At 36.0% G+C, this 19,819-nt stretch overlaps 1 non-coding gene across 1 annotated transcript; it reads left to right on the forward strand.

Annotated features, from left to right (window-relative positions):
- The first annotated feature begins 16,773 nt into the window (after window positions 1–16,773).
- Window positions 16,774–16,877, forward strand: LOC122293693. The gene has a single exon (XR_006237339.1). It is a non-coding gene; the product is annotated as a small nucleolar RNA R71 (small nucleolar RNA).
- The last annotated feature ends 2,942 nt before the right edge of the window (window positions 16,878–19,819 follow it).

The raw sequence follows: 19,819 nt of genomic DNA on the forward strand, positions 1-19,819 counted from the left end.
GTCTCAACAATTGTTCACAAAGAATTGAGACAAATGTCTTAGAACTCGGATATGTGTGTGTGGCTAAACCTCTGTGTGTTCCTCATTAATAAGCATGATTTATCATAGGATTTTTCAACCTTAAGATTAATCATTATTGATTCTAACTACCTCAAAGCCTAAGGGACAAACAGTTTTCACACCAACTCTGTTTAAAGGTTGAACACTCAACCCCCAAAGTTTTGGGTAACTGTTTCTAGCCCTTTATTTAGGAAAACTTATATGATTTTATCTTCATTTTCTTTTTCTTTTTTTGTGTTTTTTTTATAATATATATAAGGCTCGGTAGTCTTGCAGTTTACTTCTCTTGTTTTAAATCAATGAACATTAACAAGGAATACTACAAGTGTAAGCATGTGCAAAATGTTCTTCAAAACTTGTGATTCATTCTATATAAATCATACTAATTCTAATTTTTGTAAATATCGCATCCCGGTGTTTCAAGTCACTCTTCAACAAAATATGATACATCATAAGTCATGCTCTATGCTTAGGGTTGAAAATAAATCTTCACAAAATAATTCCGCTTAACTACTCCACCAAGATACTCAAATCTCACAAAAATGCCAGGAGTGTGTGTTAATCATTTATGTTTCAATGCAGCTCACAAATTTGATTTTTTTTTTGTACTAACACATTTTCAACAGAAAACCCTCCCCCCAACTATATGTGACATTGTCCTCAATGTTCAGCAAATGAATGTTCGATGATGTATACTATACAGACATGAATTGAAGCAAGATAAACACTACAGAACATATATTGAGACGAAAATGATTAAATAGAGAGGAAAGAAGTCACCTGAGATACTCAAGTGCGCATAAGGAGTAGATTTCTATCAAAGTTAGAAGACACAAAAAGCAAAAGGAAGAAAAACAAAACAAACAAATACGATATATACAATGAGGAATATAAATTAATTCTGATAAGGAGGATCCTCCAGAGTAGTAGACTCAACTTCTGAAGTAAAATCACCCAAAAATGGTTTCAACCTTTGTCCATTAACTTTAAAAATATTACCATTCTCTGGATTTTCTATCTCAATGGCCCCAAAAGGATAAACAGTTTTTACAACAAAGGAGCCGATCCATCGGGATCGAAGTTTGCCAGGAAACAAATAGAGCCTTGAATTATACAACAAAACTTTTTGGGAAGGCTCAAAAGATTTTCGAAAATTATTTTTGTCATGAAAAATTTTCATTCTCTCATTGGAAATACGAGAGTTTTCATAAGCTTCATTCCTGATTTCCTCTAACTCATTAAGCTGAAACTTACGAAGAGAGCAAGCTTTATCCACATCAAAATTAAATTGCTTAATCACCCAAGAAACTTTGTGTTCCAATTCCACAGGCAAGTGACATGCCTTTCCAAAAATGAGTCGATATGGGGACATACCAATCGGGATTTTAAAAGCAGCATGGTATGCCCAAAGTGCATCGGTTAGTTGTAAAGACCAATCTTTGCGACTTGGGTTAACCGTCTTTTCTAAAAAAAATTTGATCTCCCGATTAGATACATCAACTTGGCCACTTGTTCGTGGATGATAAGGGGTAGCAACCTTATGAGTAATATCATATTTTCACATTAAGGCCTCAAAAGGCTTATTACAAAAATGTTTACCCCCATCACTGATAATGGCTCGAGGTGTTCCAAACCTTGATAAAATATTTTCTTTCAGAAATTTCAGTACAACTTTGTGATCATTGTTCTTGCATGGAACGACCTCAATCCATTTGGACACATAATCCACAGCTACCAAAATATAGAGATTGCCAAAAGAAATTGGGAAGGGTCCCATGAAATCGATGCCCCAACAATCAAATATTTCAACAACCAAGATTGGATTTAATAGCATCATATTCCGGCGGGTAATTTCTCCCAATTTTCGACAACACTCACAAGTTTTACAAAATTCATGGGTGTCCTTGAAAATGGTAGGCCAATAGAAACTACATTGCAAAATTTTAAAACCAGTTTTCTTTCCAGAAAAATGGCCACCACATGCCCCAGAGTGACAAAAAGACATCACACTTTGAATTTGTTATTGGGAACATATCGTATAACTATTTGATCTGGGAAATATTTAAATAACTATGGATCATCCCAAAAGAATTTTCTTACCTCTACAAAAAATTTCCTCTTATCTTGTTGAGTCCAAATTGATCAGCTTATAATTTTGTCTTCCAAGCGTAGAAGCTGTCAAAGTAATACAATGGTAAATCCCAAGATCGAATTCACAGGGACAATGGGAATTAAGCAAACCTTTTATAGTCACAAGATAAAATATTGACGTTTATGGTGACAAGAAATTTGGAAAAGAAGAAAGTCTTGAACTAAAATGTGGATTATTTACTAAGGAAGTGTGGACCAAGTTAAGAGTATGATTAGTGATTGTTTTCGAAGTTCAAGCTCGAATTAAACTGAAAATAAAAATAAATCTATGATTCTAAAATTACCAAAACTAAGAGGCTTAGAGAAAGTGTGTAGCAAATGAATTAAACTTGTAAGAAACAATAAAACAAATACTTGGGATGTAATTTTCACCGACTGATTTGGAGATGGATTTACTTCTCTTTTCACATTCTCTCAACCATGATCCTATTCCTAGAAGTCATGGTCGGATAATATAGCAATGGACCACAATTCTTAGCCTAATAAAACTACTTGACAGATTATATAACAATTGTAAAATAGTGAAAGAAAGCCATCAAAGTCTTGTTACTTGCTCAAGTATCAATTGTGCCTTTATGTCTACAACTGATCTAAACCAAGAATAAAGAACTTCAATCCTTTTTAGATGTAAACTGAAATATCATCTAACAAGTTAATCATTGAAATCACCTAACATTGAAGAAAATCCACCCCAAAACAGTTATAGGTTACTCATTGAATCCCAAGCTCAAAATATAGCCTATCATCTCTAACTTTGTAAAATGCACAAAAATGATAAATCTTAACATTTCAAATTATTGTATGAAAATAAATGCAGAAGAATAAATAAAACAATTCCAATGAAACAAATCTGGAAACCCAATCCGTAACGTCAAACGTAAAACTAAAGCAAGAAAAACAATTAAATCCAAACTAGCCGACAATCCCTTCTTCACTGTCTGAACCAACATAAACTAGAACTCAAAACTTGATAAATCAAATCTCAAACCCCCCTTTACAGTCTGTAAACCCAGGAAAAATAAATTCCCAAGCCGCCTCATGGTCTGAACAAAAAAAAAACAGCAAAGCTCCGAACGAAAAGCAACTCCAAAAAAAAAATACTGAAAATGAGAGTGAGTTCCGTTCCTCTGTTCTGCAACCGAATCAACTAAAATGTAAAGAAAGAAAATCAAAGACGCCGCCCAGGGTCTGAAAACGTAGGAAATACTGCAAAAAAATAAAACTAACTAAGAACTTCTGAAATCCTAGGTCTGGAACCGAAGGCCTAAAAACCAAAAAAACGTAAAGTAAAGAAAATAAAACAAAACTAGCCGAGAGAGAGGGACCCCACCGACCGTAGACTCAAAACTAAAAAAAAACAAGTAAAAGTAAAATAGTCTGCCTCTTTCCATGCACAATCCTCTATGAAAATTCTGAAATTCCCCTGCTTTGAGTGAATTTACTTTGCTGCGCGTTGATTTCCTCTGCAGCCTGGTCTGTTCTGCGTGCTCCTGCTTTGTCCGAGTGCCCCTTTCCGTGCGTGAGTGTCTCTGCTGCAGCTTGCAGCTCCTTTTGCATTTGTTTGTGACTTGTCGAGAATGCCTTGCAGCATATAAACATGATATGAAAAGAGTAAAATTAAAATATTTATTTTGATGTGAAACAATTACATTATAAATCTTTTTAAGCACAAAAATATCAGAATTTATCAATGGACTCAAGTATCATGATCTACTTCATAATTAAGTACTTATATCATTTTTGGTTAAACAATTTATTCACTTAAATAACTTAATTATGTAGTTTTAGCACTTTATCACACCCCCCAACTAGCTTTCTGCTAGTCTCTAGCAAGAGTGAAAGAAAATAGAACTCTTAGCTTTCATCCAGCATAACTGAAGTAAAAAATCTATGCAATAGACTAGAGATTATTGTCAAAATGGGTATTGAAACCAAGACAGGTCAGATTAAAGCTTTTGTAAAAACTCATGGCATATTCAACACTCAAGTAGGAAAAGTTTGTAGAAGATTGCAGCTTACTAAGTGTAGCAAGTGTGTGGCAAGATTACCAAGGTTGACTAACATTTCGTTATATCTTCACCAATATTAACAGCTTGTCATAAAGAATCACAAGTGATCTTACTCTAATTCAAAACCATTGCGATCTCATTTTTTCATTTTTTTTTCTTTCGGTTTCCCTAGGGGGGGTCAGATCTATAAATGTGCGCCTACCCACACTTTCACAAATAAGTCCTTACCACTAGGTTACCGCACCTGTTGGTTTTCTAGGGGGAATCAGACCTATGAATGTGCGCCTAACCACACTTTCACAAGCCGGCCCTTACCACTAGATTACTACACCTCTTGGTTTTCTAGGGGGAATCAGACTTATGAATGTGCACCTAACCACACTTTTACAAGTCAGCCCTTACCACTAGATTACCTAAAGGATGTGTATTTTTTTTTTAAACCGAAATGGTTCATTAGAGTTCTTGTTCACTGCAATCTTAAGCTAGACTTATTGAAATAGAAAGGCAACCAAGGTATTCAATTTGTGTACAGTCAAAAATAGCAATCAGCTACTTTATGCATCTCCCTTTCTCAAGTAGTTGAATATAAAATATGAACTTCTATGTTGCGCTAAAATCCGAACCATTTGGGGTTACCGCAACCCATAATTCCAACACTCCTTTCCCAAGCATAGAAGTTTGAAAATAGTAATTTCTAAAATTTAGCCAAGAAGTTTCATAAAAAAGAACATCGAACTCCATCGAACTAGAGGAGGGACACACAACAAAATGGACACATAGCATGTGAAAGAAAAATGAAATTCTCCAACCCCCCAACTTAAAATGAGCATTGTCCTCAATGATGAAAAAAATGTCAAATGAAAAACAAAGTGATAGTGAAGGGAATGAAGGGTTACCTGGTTAGAAGAGAAACATATGACAAGAAGAGAACAACGAAAAATAGAATAGAGAAAAACACACCTGCATAAACTAAAAGGTAAAACAGAAAAGTGCAAGAAAGAAGTGAAATAAGATGACAAACAAGCCAAACATCAAGGCTCGGTTGGAGGGCCAGGGTCCAATAGATGGATGGTGGTATCCTCTGGTGAAAAATGGTCAAGAAAATGTTTGAGTCGCTGTCCATTAACCTTAAAGATATTACCATTGTGTGGATTGAGGATTTCAACAGCCCCATGAGGAAACACTGTCTGAACAATATAAGGACCACTCCATTTGGATCGAAGTTTACCGGCAAACACATGGAGTCTAGAGTTGTAGAGGATAACCTTTTGATTGGGGAGAAAACTCTTTCTCAAAATGTGCTTATCGTGGAAAGCCTTAGTTCTCTCCTTGTAAAGTTTGGCATTATCGTAGGCATCGTGTCTCAACTCTTCTAATTCATTCAGCTCCAATTTCCTTAAAACACCAGAATTGTTAGTAGAAAAGTTAAAGTGCTTGACAGCCCAATAAGCCTTGTGTTCTTGCTCAATAGGGAGATGGCATGCTTTACCGTAAACCAAACGATAGGGAGACATGCCTAGGACAGTTTTAAAAGCTGTCCTATAAGCCCATAAAGTGTCTGAAAGCCTCAAAGACCAATCTTTCTTATTTGGGTTGACTGTTTTTTCAAGAATGGGTTTGATTTCCTGGTTGGCCAACTCAGCTTAGCCATTGGTTTGAGGATGATAAGGAGTTAAAATTTTGTGATGGACCCCATATTTTTTCATTAACGCTGCAAATGGTTTATTGCAAAAGTGGGAATCTCCATCACTAATTAAAACCCTTGGTATCCCAAACTGAGTGAAAATGTTGTCTTTCAAAAATTTTAACACCACCCGATGATCATTGGTCCTACATGGTATTGCCTCGACCCATTTAGAAATATAGTCCACAGCAATAAGAATGTAAAGATAACCAAAAGAAGACAGAAAAGGACCCATAAAATCAACCCCCCAACAATCAAAAATTTCTAATGCTAAAATAGATTGTAAGGGCATCATGTTTCTATGGGTGATTCCTCCTAACTTTTGACATGGTTCACATGCCTTATAAAAATTGTAAGCATCCTTGAACATGTGGGGCCAATAATAACCACATTGCAAGATTTTAGCCACTGTTTTCTTAGCTGAAAAGTGGCCTCCACACACACTAGCATGACAAAAATGCAATATGTGCAGAATGTCACAATTAGGTACACATCTTCTCAAAATTTGATCAGAACAATATTTGAATAAATAAGGGTCATCATAAAAGAAAGATCTGACCTCCAATTTAAACTTTTTGATGTCTTGAGGGCTCCAATGTGGTGGGGTGTGTCTTGTCACCAAGAAATTGACAATATCAGCAAACCAAGGTAAAGAATCAACAGCTAAAAGCTGTTCATCTAGAAAGGAATCTGAAAGGGGAGTAGTAGGTTCAGAATTTTCAACGACGAGTTGAGATAAATGATCGGCAACCACATTTTCTACTCCCTTTTTATCCTTGATGCTGATATTAAATTCCTGTAATAACAAAATCCATCTAATCAGTCGAGGCTTGGCATCTTTCTTTGTGAGCAAATATTTAAGAGCTGCATGGTCAGTGAATATAACAATTGGAGAGCCTAAAATGTAAGCTCTAAATTTATCCAAAGCAAAAACAACTGCTAGTAACTCCTTTTCAGTGGTGGAGTAATTTTTCTGAATTGCATCAAGTGTTTTGCTTGCATAATAAATCACAAATGGAAGCTTACCTCTTCGCTGACCAAGGACAGCACCTATGGCAAGGTCACTGGCGTCACACATGATCTCAAATGGCAATGACCAGTCAGGTGGTTGAATTATAGGTGCAATGACAAGCATAGATTTGAGTTGCTCAAAAGCAACTTGACATGCATTAGTCTAATTAAAAATGCAATCCTTAGCTAACAACTCACACAAAGGTCTCAATATGGAGCTAAAGTTTTTTATGAAACGCCTATAAAACCCGGCATGTCCCAAAAATGATCTAATATCTTTGACTGATTTTGGAATGGGTAACATTGATATTAGATCAATTTTAGATTTGTCAACTTCAATGCCTCGGGCTGAGATGATGTGACCAAGGACAATACCTTGCCGCACTATAAAATGGCATTTTTCCCAATTTAAGTGCAGATTTTTCTCTTCACATCAAGCCAAAACAGCAGTGAGGTGAGTAAGGCATGCATCAAATGAATCACCATAGACTGAAAAATCATCCATAAACACCTCCAAGATATGCTCAACCATGTCACTAAAAATACTTAAAATGTATCGCTGAAATGTGGCGGGTGCATTACAAAGTCCAAAGGGCATTTTCCTAAATGAAAAAGTTCCAAACAGGCAAGTAAAAGTAGTTTTTTCTTGGTCTTCAGGGGCTATTTCAATTTGATAATATCCCGAAAAACCATCAAGAAAAAAAATAAAAACTATGGCCCGCAACTCTTTCCAAAGTTTGGTCTAAAAATGGTAATGGAAAATGGTCATTTCTTGTGACAGCATTTAGTTTCCTAAAATCAATGCACATGCGCCATCCTGTGATGGTCCTAGTTGGGATTAACTCATCTTTTTCATTTTTCACAATTGTAACCCCAGATTTCTTAGGAACTACTTGAGTAGGACTTACCCATTGACTATCCGAGATGGGATAGATGATACCTACATCCAAGAGCTTCAAGACTTCATTTTTAACCACCTCCTTCATCGTAGGAATCAACCTCCTTTGCATCTCTCGAGTTGGTGATGAATTCTCCTCCAAGAAAATTAGATGTGTGCAATGGTGGGGCTGATTCCTTTGATGTCGGCGATCGACCATCCAAGTGCTCCTTTATGTTGCTTAAGAACCCGTAGGAGTTGCTCCTCTTGCTCAACTGACAAAGAAGATGAGATAATACATGGAAAAGTGTTAGTTGGCCCAAGAAAAACATATTTCAGCGATTCAGGTAGTGGTTTCAAAACCGGTGATGGAGGAACTTCATCCGATGGTTGTTGGTGTATGGATTGAAGTGGCAAATCTTCGAACTTAAGTCTCCACAATGAGTCCATTTTGCTACCTGCACCAGAATTTACTGCATTAGTATCCAACAATTCACTATTTTCTAAGGTTCCAGGTAAAACATGTTCCATTTGACTCTCTTGCTCTAATAAAAAAAATTCTTCAGCAAGTAAAGATTCCAAACAATTCACTTCCTGGAGTTCTTTCAAATCTTGTGGTTGCCTACAAGTGTTGAACACATTTAACTCCAACGTCATATTGCCAAAAGTCAATTTAAGGATGCCATTTCGACAATTTATCAAAGCGTTGGAAGTAGTAAAAAATGGCCTCCCTAAAATGACGGGTGCCTGAAAAACTAAGTGAGGAGTCAATTGAACATCCAATACCACAAAATCAATGGGATAATAAAATTTATCCACTTGCACCAACACATCTTCTACCACTCCCCTAGGCTTTTTAATTGAACGGTCGACCAATTGCAAGATGATAGAAGTTGGTTTCAACTCTCCTAAACCAAGTTGTTCATAGGTGTTATAAGGAAGCAAATTGACACTAGAACCTAAGTCTAGTAGTGCTTGGCCTATTTTGGAGCTTCCTATAACACAAGCTATTGTTGGAGAACCTGGATCTTTATACTTAGGAGGAGTATTGGATTGGATAATGGCGCTGACTTGTTCCGTGAGAAATGCCTTCTTTTGCACATTAAGTCTTTTTTTAACCGTACACAAATCTTTCAAAAATTTGGCATATGTGGGGATTTGCTCAATGGCATCAAGAAGAGGAATGTTAATGCGCACTTGTCTAAGAATGTCTAAAATCTCAGCATGATGTTTATCTTTATGTAAAGTAACCAATCTTTGAGGAAAGGGTGCCGGAGGAGTTACCTTTGGTTCCAAAGAAACATCAACATCAGAATTTTTACCTTGTGCATTAGAAATGGAACTTTCACCTTTTTTGCCAACTTCATTACCCAATGTATCAACTTCTTTGCCACTACAGAGAGTTATTACGGCCTTGCAAGTCCTGACATTTGCTTCTGAAGAAGATGAAGACTCTATGGCAGCAATTTGGACTTGAGGATTTGGTTGGGGTTGAGATGAGAATTTTCCTTTCTCTTGCGCACTCAAGGTTGTATTCAGCTTGGTCAAATTATTCCTTATGTCATTGATGGCTTGAGAAGTTTGGTTATTTATGGTGGTTTGACTTTGCATGAACTGCTGAAGAGTAAAAGCCATTTGTTGAAATGGGTCATCCATGGGTCTTCTAGGGGTTGGAATTAGTGCATTTTGCTGGGTATGAACTGAATATTGAGGTGCACCAGCTCCCGGATGTGCTGAATTTGTGGGATGATCATTTCTCCAGCTGAAATTAGGATGATTTCTCCAACCTGTATTATAAGTGTTAGAATATGGTGCAGGAAAAGGCTTAGAAATCATGTGAACAAGATGAGAAGCATCACACAAAACTTCTTTAAAAGCTGGAATAGTAGGACATTCAGATGTTACATGGCTAATATCCTCACAAATGTTACATTTTCCTTGTTTTGGAATCCCCTGAATTTCATGCACTTTCTTCAACTCAATCGCCTCTAATTTTTTTGACAATAAGGCAAATTTAGCTTTCAAATCATCCTCCTCATTTAAAACATATTTACCCCCCCCCCACTTACGGTCCTCAATGGTTCAACTCTATCATAGACACAAGAAGTGTTCCATGATTGAGCGTTTTCCGCCAAGTAATCAAAATATGCAAATGCTTCTTCCGGTTCCTTATTAAAGAATTCTCCATTACACATGGTTTCAACAAATTGTCGCATCTTAGGTACCAAAGCTTCATAAAAAAAAACTAATGATGCGCCAATTCTCGTAACCATGGTGTGGACAAGCATTTAAGAGATCTTTGAATCTTTCCCAACTTTGATAAAAAGTTTCATTTTCTTTTTGAGAAAAATTCATGATTTGTCTCTTTAAAACATTGGTGCGATGCATTGGGAAAAACTTTTTCAGAAATTCAGCTTGCATTTCTTGCCATGTTCCAATGGATCTTGGCCTCAATGCATTCAACCATGTTTTTGTTTTGTCCTTAAGAGAAAAAGGAAACAACTTCAATCTAACAATCTCCTCAGCACAATTTTGATCCAAAAATGTGGAGCATACTTTCTCAAACTCCTTAAGGTGCAAGTAGGGATTTTCAGAATCCATCCCATGAAAATGAGGCAATAATGGTATCATTCCAGGTTTAAAATTGAAATTATGAGCATTCAAAGGTGTAATGATGCATGATGGAGTGGTGGTCCTAACAGGATGCAAATATTCTCTAAGTGTCCGGTTGGGATTTACCATTTCCCTATCATTGTGTCCTTCTTCTTCAGCCATCTTACTATGAGTGTCAAATGATGATCCAAATGCTGAATTAAGAGAAACAGATGATGCACTCGATGATGAGGTCGATGATTTAGTCCTAGCAAGTCTATATGTGCTATCTCTAGCCCATCCAGACATGCAAGTTCAGCACAAAACAAGATAAAAGTAAACAAGTAAAATGAGAGGTAAACATATCAACCAGGCTATGAAGAGGTTCACAGCTCCACAAACGTCCTCTCAGGAAAAAGAAAATGCTTTGACAAACACCCGTTGTCCCCGGCAACGGTGCCAAAAACTTGATCAGCTTATAATTTTGTCTTCCAAGCGTAGAAACTGTCAAAGTAATACAATGGTAAATCCCAAGATCGAATTCACAGGGACAATGGGAATTAAGCAAACCTTTTATAGTCACAAGATAAAATATTGACGTTTATGGTGACAAGAAATTTTGAAAAGAAGAAAGTCTTGAACTAAAATGTGGATTATTTACTAAGGAAGTGTGGACCGAGTTAAGAGTATGATTAGTGGTTGTTTTGGAAGTTCAAACTCGAATTAAACTGAAAATAAAATAAATCTATGATTCTAAAATTACCAAAACTAAGAGGCTTAGAGAAAGTGTGTAGCAAATGAATTAAACTTGTAAGAAACAACAAAACAAACACTTGGGATGCAATTTTCACCCACTGATTTGGAGATGGATTTACTTCTCTTTTCACAATCTCTCAACCATAATCCTATTCCTAGAAGTCATGGTCGGATAATATAGCAATGAACCACAATTCTTAGCCTAATAAAACTACTTGACAGATTATATAACAATTGTAAAATAGTGAAAGAAAGCCATCAAAGTCTTGTTACTTGCTCAAGTATCAATTGTGTCTTTACGTCTACAACTGATCTAAACCAAGAATAAAGAACTTCAATCCTTTCTAGATGTAAACTGAAATATCATCTAACAAGTTAATCATTGAAATCACCTAACATTGAAGAAAATCTACCCCAAAACAGTCATAGGTTACTCATTGAATCCCAAGCTCAAAATCTAGCCTATCATCTCTAAATTTGTAAAATGTTCAAAAATGATAAATCCTAACATTTCAAATTATTGTATGAAAATAAATGCAGAAGAATAAATAAAACAATTCCAATGAAACAAATCTGGAAACCCAATCCGTAACGTCAAACGTAAAACTAAAGCTAGAAAAACAATTAAATCCAAACCAGCCGACAATCCCTTCTTCACTGTCTGAACCAACGTAAAGTAGAACTCAAAACTTGATAAATCAAATCTCAAAGCCCCCTTTACAGTCTGTAAACCCAGGAAAAATAAATTCCTAAGCCGCCTCACGGTCTGAACGAAAAAAAAATAGCAAAGCTCTGAACGAAAAGCAACTCCAAAAAAAAATACTGAAAATGAGAGTGAGTTCCGTTCCTCTGTTCTGCAACTGAATCAACTAAAATGTAAAGAAAGAAAATCAAAGACGCCGCCCGGGGTCTGAAAATGTAGGAAATACTACAAAAAAATAAAACTAACTAAGAACTACTGAAATCCTAGGTCTGGAACCGAAAGCCTAAAAACCAAAAAAAACCAAAAAAACGTAAAGTAAAGAAAATAAAACTCAGCCGTGAGAGAGGGACCCCACTGACCGTAGACTCAAAACTAAAAAAAACAAGTAAAAGTAAAATAGTCTGCCTCTTTCCATGCACCAATCCTCTATGAAAATTCTGAAATGCCCTTGCTTTGAGTGAATTTACTCTGCTGCGCGTTGATTTCCTCTGCAGCCTGGTCTGTTCTGCGTGCTTCTGCTTTGTCCGAGTGCCCCTTTCTGTGCGTGAGTGTCTCTGCTGTAGCTTGCAGCTCCTTTTGCATTTGTTTGTGACTTGTTGAGAATGCCTTGCAGCATATAAACATGATATGAAAAGAGTAAAATTAAAATATTTATTTTGATGTGAAACAATTACATTATAAATTTTTTTTAAGCACAAAAAATATCAGAATTTATCAATGGACTCGAGTATCATGATCTACTACATATTTAAGTACTTAAATCATTTTTGGTTAAACAATTTATTCACTTAAGTAACTAATTATGTAGTTTTAGCACTTTATCACAAATGTGAGGAATTTCACCTGTAGCAAGAAAATTAGCAATATCAGCGTACCAAGGCAATTGAGATATACCAAAAAGTTGCTAATCTGGAAATGTGTCTCTAATAGGAACTGTCTCTATGGAATCTGAAAGAACAAGTCTAGACAGATGATCAGCAACAACATTCTCAACTCCTTTTTTATCTTTAATTATCAAATCAAATTCTTGCAGCAAAAGGGTCCATCTAGGCAACCTGGGCTTTGCATATTTTTTCGCTAAAAGGTAATTCAACGCAGCATGATTAGTAAAAATGACAATTTGAGATCCAATCAAATAAGAGCGAAATTTGTCAAGTGCAAAAATTACTGCAAGTAGCTCTTTTTCAGTTGTTGAATAATTCATTTGAGCACTATTTAAAGTTATACTTGCATAATAAATAACACAAGGCTTTTTGTGCTTACGTTGGCCGAACACAGCTCCAACAGCATAATCACTAGCATCACACATAATCTCAAATGATAAATTCAAATCAAGTGATCGCATAATTGGGGCTGAAATCAACATACCTTTTAGCTTTGTAAAAGCTAACTCACAATCATCTGTCCACACAAAAGAATTTTCCTTTGACAATAAATTGCACAAAGGTCTAGAATTGTGCTGAAGTCTTTAATGAACTTCCTGTAAAAACCTGCATGACCTAGAAAAGATCTGATATCCCTGATGTTCTTTGGGATGGGAAATTTAGAAATTAATTCAATTTTGGCCTTGTCCACTTCAAAACCTTGAGAAGAAACAATGTGACCAAGAACAATCCCTTGAGTGACCATAAAATGACACTTCTCCCAGTTTAAAATCAAATTCTTTTCTTTGCATCTAATCAGCACTCTTTCCAAGTGAGTCAAACATTCATCAAATGAATCACCAAAAATAGAAAAATCATCCATGAATATTTCAACGAAACGCTCTACCATGTCACTGAATATACTCATCATGCATCGTTGAAATGTAGCAGGAGCATTACAAGTCTGAATGACATCCTTCGATATGCAAAGGTACCAAATGGACATGTAAAAGTGGTCTTTTCTTGATCTTCAGGAGCAATCTCAATTTGGTTATATCCATAATAACCATCTAGGAAGCAATATAATTTATGGCCCGCTACACGTTCAATGATTTGATCAATGAATGGTAGGGGAAAATGATCATTTCTGGTGACAAAGTTTAGTTTTCTGTAGTCAATGCACATACGCCAACCAGTAGTGACTCTAGTTGGGATCAATTCATTATGGGCAGGTTTCCAATAATGTTGCTGAGGGGAGAGCTTTACTTGATGGTTTAAAGTTGGCACAACAGTTGGGTATTCGAGATATCTTGGTGGAGTCCGATTCAGAAGTTATTGTGAGATGGGTTCAGGCTGGTAAATGCAGTTTATGGTATTTGTGGGATTTTTGGGATGACATCCAGAGATTGTTTGTTGATTTACAGTGTTCCATCCATCATATTTTCAGAGAAGCAAACATGGTTGCGGACTATCTTGCCAAAGAGGAGGCTTTTAATAAAGGTAAGTTTTTCACAGGTTGGCCCTTGATAGGGGTATCCTTCGTGGGTTAGTACGTACGGATATGTGGGGTCTTCCTTATATTAGGATATAATTGTTGATCTCCTTTCCGTTGTAAGCACTTTATTTGTTTTGTTTTTCTTTGATCACACGGGTTTTTGGTTTTTTTGTTTATTTTTTGTAAAACCCCTGTTGATAGTGATGTAACCACGGTATTCCTCCACCATATGTGATGGCTTTCTTAATAAACTTGGGATGAGGCTGCTATGTGGGTGGCTACCGGCTCTTTGATAAAAAAATAAAAAATAAATAAAAAAAACTACAGTCACACCAGATTTCTTGGGTACTACCTACGTGGGACTAACCCATTTGCTGTCAGAAATAGGGTAAATGATCCCTACATCCAGAAGTTTTAACACCTTTGCTCTAACAACCTCTTTCATGCTGGGGTTCAGTCTACGCTGCATCTTTCTAGAGGGTTTAGCATTGTCCTCTAGATATATCCTGTGGGTACAAATCAAAGGACTGATACCTTTGATATTAGCTATGGTCCATCTTATTGCCTCTTTGTGTTCAATAAGAAAACCAATTAATTTTTTCTCCTGAATTTCATCCAGTTTTGATGAGATGAACACTGGTAATGTCTCCGCTTGGCCTAAAAATGAATATTTGAGATCAGCAAATAGAGGTTTCAAGTCAAGTTTTGGTGTTTGCACACTTGAGGGAAGAGACACGACATCATGAGGTATTAATTCCTCAAAACGTGTTCTCCATCTATCATTGTCCATTATAGGAGTAGATTCTAGCAAAAAATTCATAGATGCAAGCACAGAATCATCATTAAAATTTTCACCATAAACCAAACAAGCCTCAAAGGGGTCAGAAAGAATTGATAAATCAAATTTATTTTGAATAAGAGTTTGGATCAGATTTACTTCATGCACATCATCATCATCGCCAGGTTGTTTACAAATATTGAAAATATTCAACTCTAAAGTCATGTTGCCAAAAGAAATTATCATCATACCACTCCTACAATTTATTAAAGCATTTGAGGTCGCAAGGAATGGCCTACCCAAAATTATAGGAATTTAAGTGCAAACATCAAAGACAGGTTCTGTGTCCAAAACAATGAAATCCACTGGGAAATAAAATTTGCCTACTTGCACTAACACATCCTCAACTATCCCTCTCGGTATTTTAATTGAACGGTCAGCAAGTTGGAGTGTTACCTTGATGGGTTTAAGTTCACCAAGACCCAACTGCTCATATACCGAGTAGGGGAGGAGGTTAACACTAGCTCAGAGGTCAAGTAAGGCTTTTTCAATTTTAAAATTTCCGATCACGCAAGAAATTGTTGGACAACTCGGGTCTTTGTACTTTGGAGGATAATTGTTCTGGAGGATGGCGCTTACCTGCTCAGTGAGGAAGGCCTTCTTTTGCACTTTCATCGTACGCTTTATTGTGCACAAATCATTCAAAAATTTAGCATACGATGGAATCTGTTTGATTGCATCCAACAGAGGAATGTTGATTTTACTTGTTTGAAAATTTCAAGAATATCGTCATTTTGAACCAACTTGTGAGAATGTTGCAACCTTTGGGAAAATGGGGCAGGTATTGGTGCTTTCACAGGAATATCTAGCTCGACCTTGTCAAGCTCACCATCACTCTTGGGATTTAAAGAATTTTTGGTCTCATCAACTTTTGTTGAAATACTCTTATCAATTATTTTTCCATTGCGTAGAGTGGTGATGGACTTGGCATGTTCAAATTTTGAATTAGAAGGATTTGAATTTCTTACCTCAAATTTACCTTTGGGATTCGGCTGAGGTTAAGCAGGAAACTTACCATTTTCTTGAGCGTGCAATGCGGATGTCAAGTCGCTAATGGAACTTCTCATCTCAGTAATGGCCTGCATTGTCTGAGTGTTAATATTGGCTTACCCCTGCATAAAAGTTTGTAATGCCTCCTCAAGGGTTTTCTTATGTGGAGGCACATAAGGAGTAGAAGAAGACGGCCCTTGAGGATTTTGATTTGAATTTGACTCGTTCCTCCAACTAAAGTTGGGGTGATTTCTCCATCCAGGATTATATGTTTCTAAATAAGGGGAAGAAAATGGTCTCCTATAAGAATTCATGACATTTTCTTGTTCGTGCAACACCTCTTTAAAAGCGGGGATTGTTGGACAATCCTGAGTTAGGTGTCCACTAATCTCACATATGCCACAATTCTCTTCTTCTTTTTCAATGGCCTTAGCCGAATTTACCTTCCTAAGTTCCATGGCCTCGACTTTTCTTGTCAAACTTGTTATCCTAGCATTCACATCATCATTCCCTTTAAGGACATACATACCCTCTTGAGACATGGCATTGAGTTTGGGCTTATTTGACCAATCAGAACGATCTGTGTTATCCCAAGATTGGGTATTTTCAGCCAATTGGTCAAAATAATCCCAAGCCTCATCAGGATCTTTATTTAAAAATTCACAATTACACATCATTTCTACAAACTGACGCATTTGAGATGTTAAACCTTCATAGAAAAAACTAATTGTGCGCCAAATCTCATAGCCATGATGTGGGCAAGTTAGCAATAATTCTTTAAAACGCTCCCAACACTGAAAAAATGTTTCATTTTCTTTTTGAGAAAAATTCATAATGTTTCTGCGAAGAGTGTTGGTCCTATGAGTAGGAAAAAACTTTTTCAGAAATTCTCTTTGCATTTCTTGCCATGTGTTAATAGATTTTGGTCTCAAGGAATTTAGCCAATTTTTACCTTTTTCTTTCAAAGAGAATGGAAACAACTTTAATCTAACAACATCATCATTGATAGTTTGGGTTTGTAAAGTTATACAAACTTCTTCAAATTCTTTCAGATGCAAATAAGGACTTTCTGAGTCTAAGCCATGAAACTTGGGAAGTAATTTAATTACTCCCGGTTTTAAATCAAAATTCCATATTCGTAAGGAAAATCATGCAAGATGGAGTACTTGTCCTTGTTGGCTGCAAATACTCGCGCAAAGTTCTCATTGGTGGATTATTTTGTGCCTCCTCATTTTGGAGTTCGTCATGAACACTATGATTGCCAGCCATGGTATTAGAATGTGAATTTTTAAAATCACCAGACAACTTATCAACCAATTCTTTTAAAACAATTTCCTTTCTCCTCAATCTACCAGTTTGATCACATTGCTACGAGATCATTCATCATAGAGGATCAAGCACATTCAAAGACTAAAAAACAAAATGCAAAACAAGCAAGAAAGTAAAATAAAAAATTTTTGGAACGAGATTACCAAATGATATGAATATGGAAGCAATGTTACTTGATCCATTTTTCGTCAAAATAACAAAAATTGTACCTGCAAAAAGAATTTAAGAAAATTAGCAAAAGATTACTAAAATATTTTTTTTCCTTTTCTAAAAACAAAATATTATCATACGTTGCAATCCCCGACAACGGCGCCAAAAACTTGTTGCGCCTAAACTTTGACTCAAACTAATGAACCAAAAATTTAGTGCAGTTTTACCTGCAAGTATACAGGTGTTGTAGTACTTCACAGGGTCGAATCCATAGGGATTGACTTTTGTGATAAAGAAAATAAATTCAAACAATGAAAAGAAATTACTAAAAAAAACGTGCAATCGAATATAAAATAAAATTACTGAGATGAAGATTTGTAAAATAACTTAATAAAACTAAAATGATAAAATGAATTGATATGGAGAAAGACTAAGGTTTTGAGGATATGTCTAATAATTTATAATATTGCTTCCGATCGATTTACTTCAATTAAACTAGAATAATAATTTCGTTTAATTGGAAGATTTAGCATTTAAGATCAAGAAAAAAAGTCGCCAATGATTGAGCATAAACGATTGATGATTAAAACATTCACAAATCTATTTGAATATCACAGGGATTTCTCAAGCATTCACTGTATTCGAAAATCACAATGAATCAAGATAAATATATAGATAATCAAAATATCCAATAATTAAATACTTCAATTGATCAAGCTCACAAAATAAATTTTATGTTGATCTGAAAACAATGTTTAAATTATTAGACTTCACCTCTAACCTTAGTATGAAAATTTAGCCAACCATGTTCATCACAAGTGCTATAGAAATCAAAGAAATATTCTCCATTACAAAATTAAAATAAAATACACAAATCAACACTAGAAAAATAATCCTCCAAAAAGAACAAAGATGCAGAGAAGATAGAGCTAAAAACTCCCTCAAACTGAAACCATCCTCTTGAAAAGTAAGGAACACCCGTCTGTAAAATCCAGCCCTCTGTTTCCTCCTTTCGTCTCTATCCAAGACCCCAGAAAAAAATAATACTCTGCCCAAAAATAGCTCCAGTGTCTCCTAGTTTCTCTCTCTCCCCAGCTTTATTTTTTCTCCCTGTACAAAAAAAAAAAACACTCCTCCAAAAATCTGGACGAAGAAGCACGCCCCATGTTCCCTCTCCTGTCCGTAAATTTATTCTTTAATTCCAACCGGCACTCTCTCAACTCCAATGTCCCTCTCTACGTCCCTCTCAGCCAAATAAATCCCAACAATTCCAACCTCACGTCAATACTCTACTCCAACCGACCGACACACACCTTCCTCCTCTATGCAATAAATCACCACCGACTCTCCTTTCTTTTCTCCCACCTCCAGAATAGAGTAAGCAAATATCAAATAAATAGCTGCTGGACCTCCAAGATGCCAGACGTGAAGACACTCTGAAAATATCAAATCTTTCCCACCAATCACTCCTTTTCTCTCACCACCGTCAAAGAATAGAGCCAGCAATATAAAATTAAATAGCTCCTCCAGCTCCAACGTGAATATATCATCCAATCAAGTCCGCTTTAGCTGCACCAACCGACATCAAATATTTTATTTTGCTTGACTATACGTATGCAACACCGGAGGAAGATTAAAAGACACTTACGAGTCCAAAAGCACTTTCAGACTAAAGACAGATCTTTTCTTCACCTACCTTGCTTCAAAAAATATAATATCTCTTGCATTTTTCTCATAAATGTCCAAAATTCACCACTAGCCAGCCTCTTTTTCTTTTCCTTTCTGTATACGTCCAGACTACCCACCTCCATGTCCTTCACTTTTTTTTTTTCTTTTCAACGTGCCTCCCCCCCCCCCCCCCTTTTTTTTTTATTCTCTTCTCATATTTTCATTCCAACGATTTTCTTCTTTTGCCAAACCTATTCTTGACTTTTAAAAGCCCTTTTCCATGACTTTTACGTTGCATGTGTTTGTCCACCGCAAACCATTTTCTTCACCGCGTGCGTCTATGAACAACCAAGGTAAGAAAGTCACCACCGAAAAGTCATCTTCATCTTGTGTCTTTTTTCAGCTGCCCAAGTACACCGCTTCCTTCCTTCTCTTCATTCCTCTCAATTAGTATGCGCTTTTGGTCGAATCCCATGTGAATTTTATTTAAGCTGAAAATAAGTAGATAAAATAGCACTCAAAAATAAATTAAAATAAAAAATAGATTATCAAAAATATATTATATTTGTGAGGAAATATTGTCCAATTAAATCATAGTTGTAAAATTAAGCGTAAACATGATATCAATCAATTAAAAATCACA

The sequence above is a fragment of the Carya illinoinensis genome, chromosome 1 (assembly GCF_018687715.1).
Source record: "Carya illinoinensis cultivar Pawnee chromosome 1, C.illinoinensisPawnee_v1, whole genome shotgun sequence".
Taxonomy (NCBI): Eukaryota; Viridiplantae; Streptophyta; class Magnoliopsida; order Fagales; family Juglandaceae; genus Carya; species Carya illinoinensis.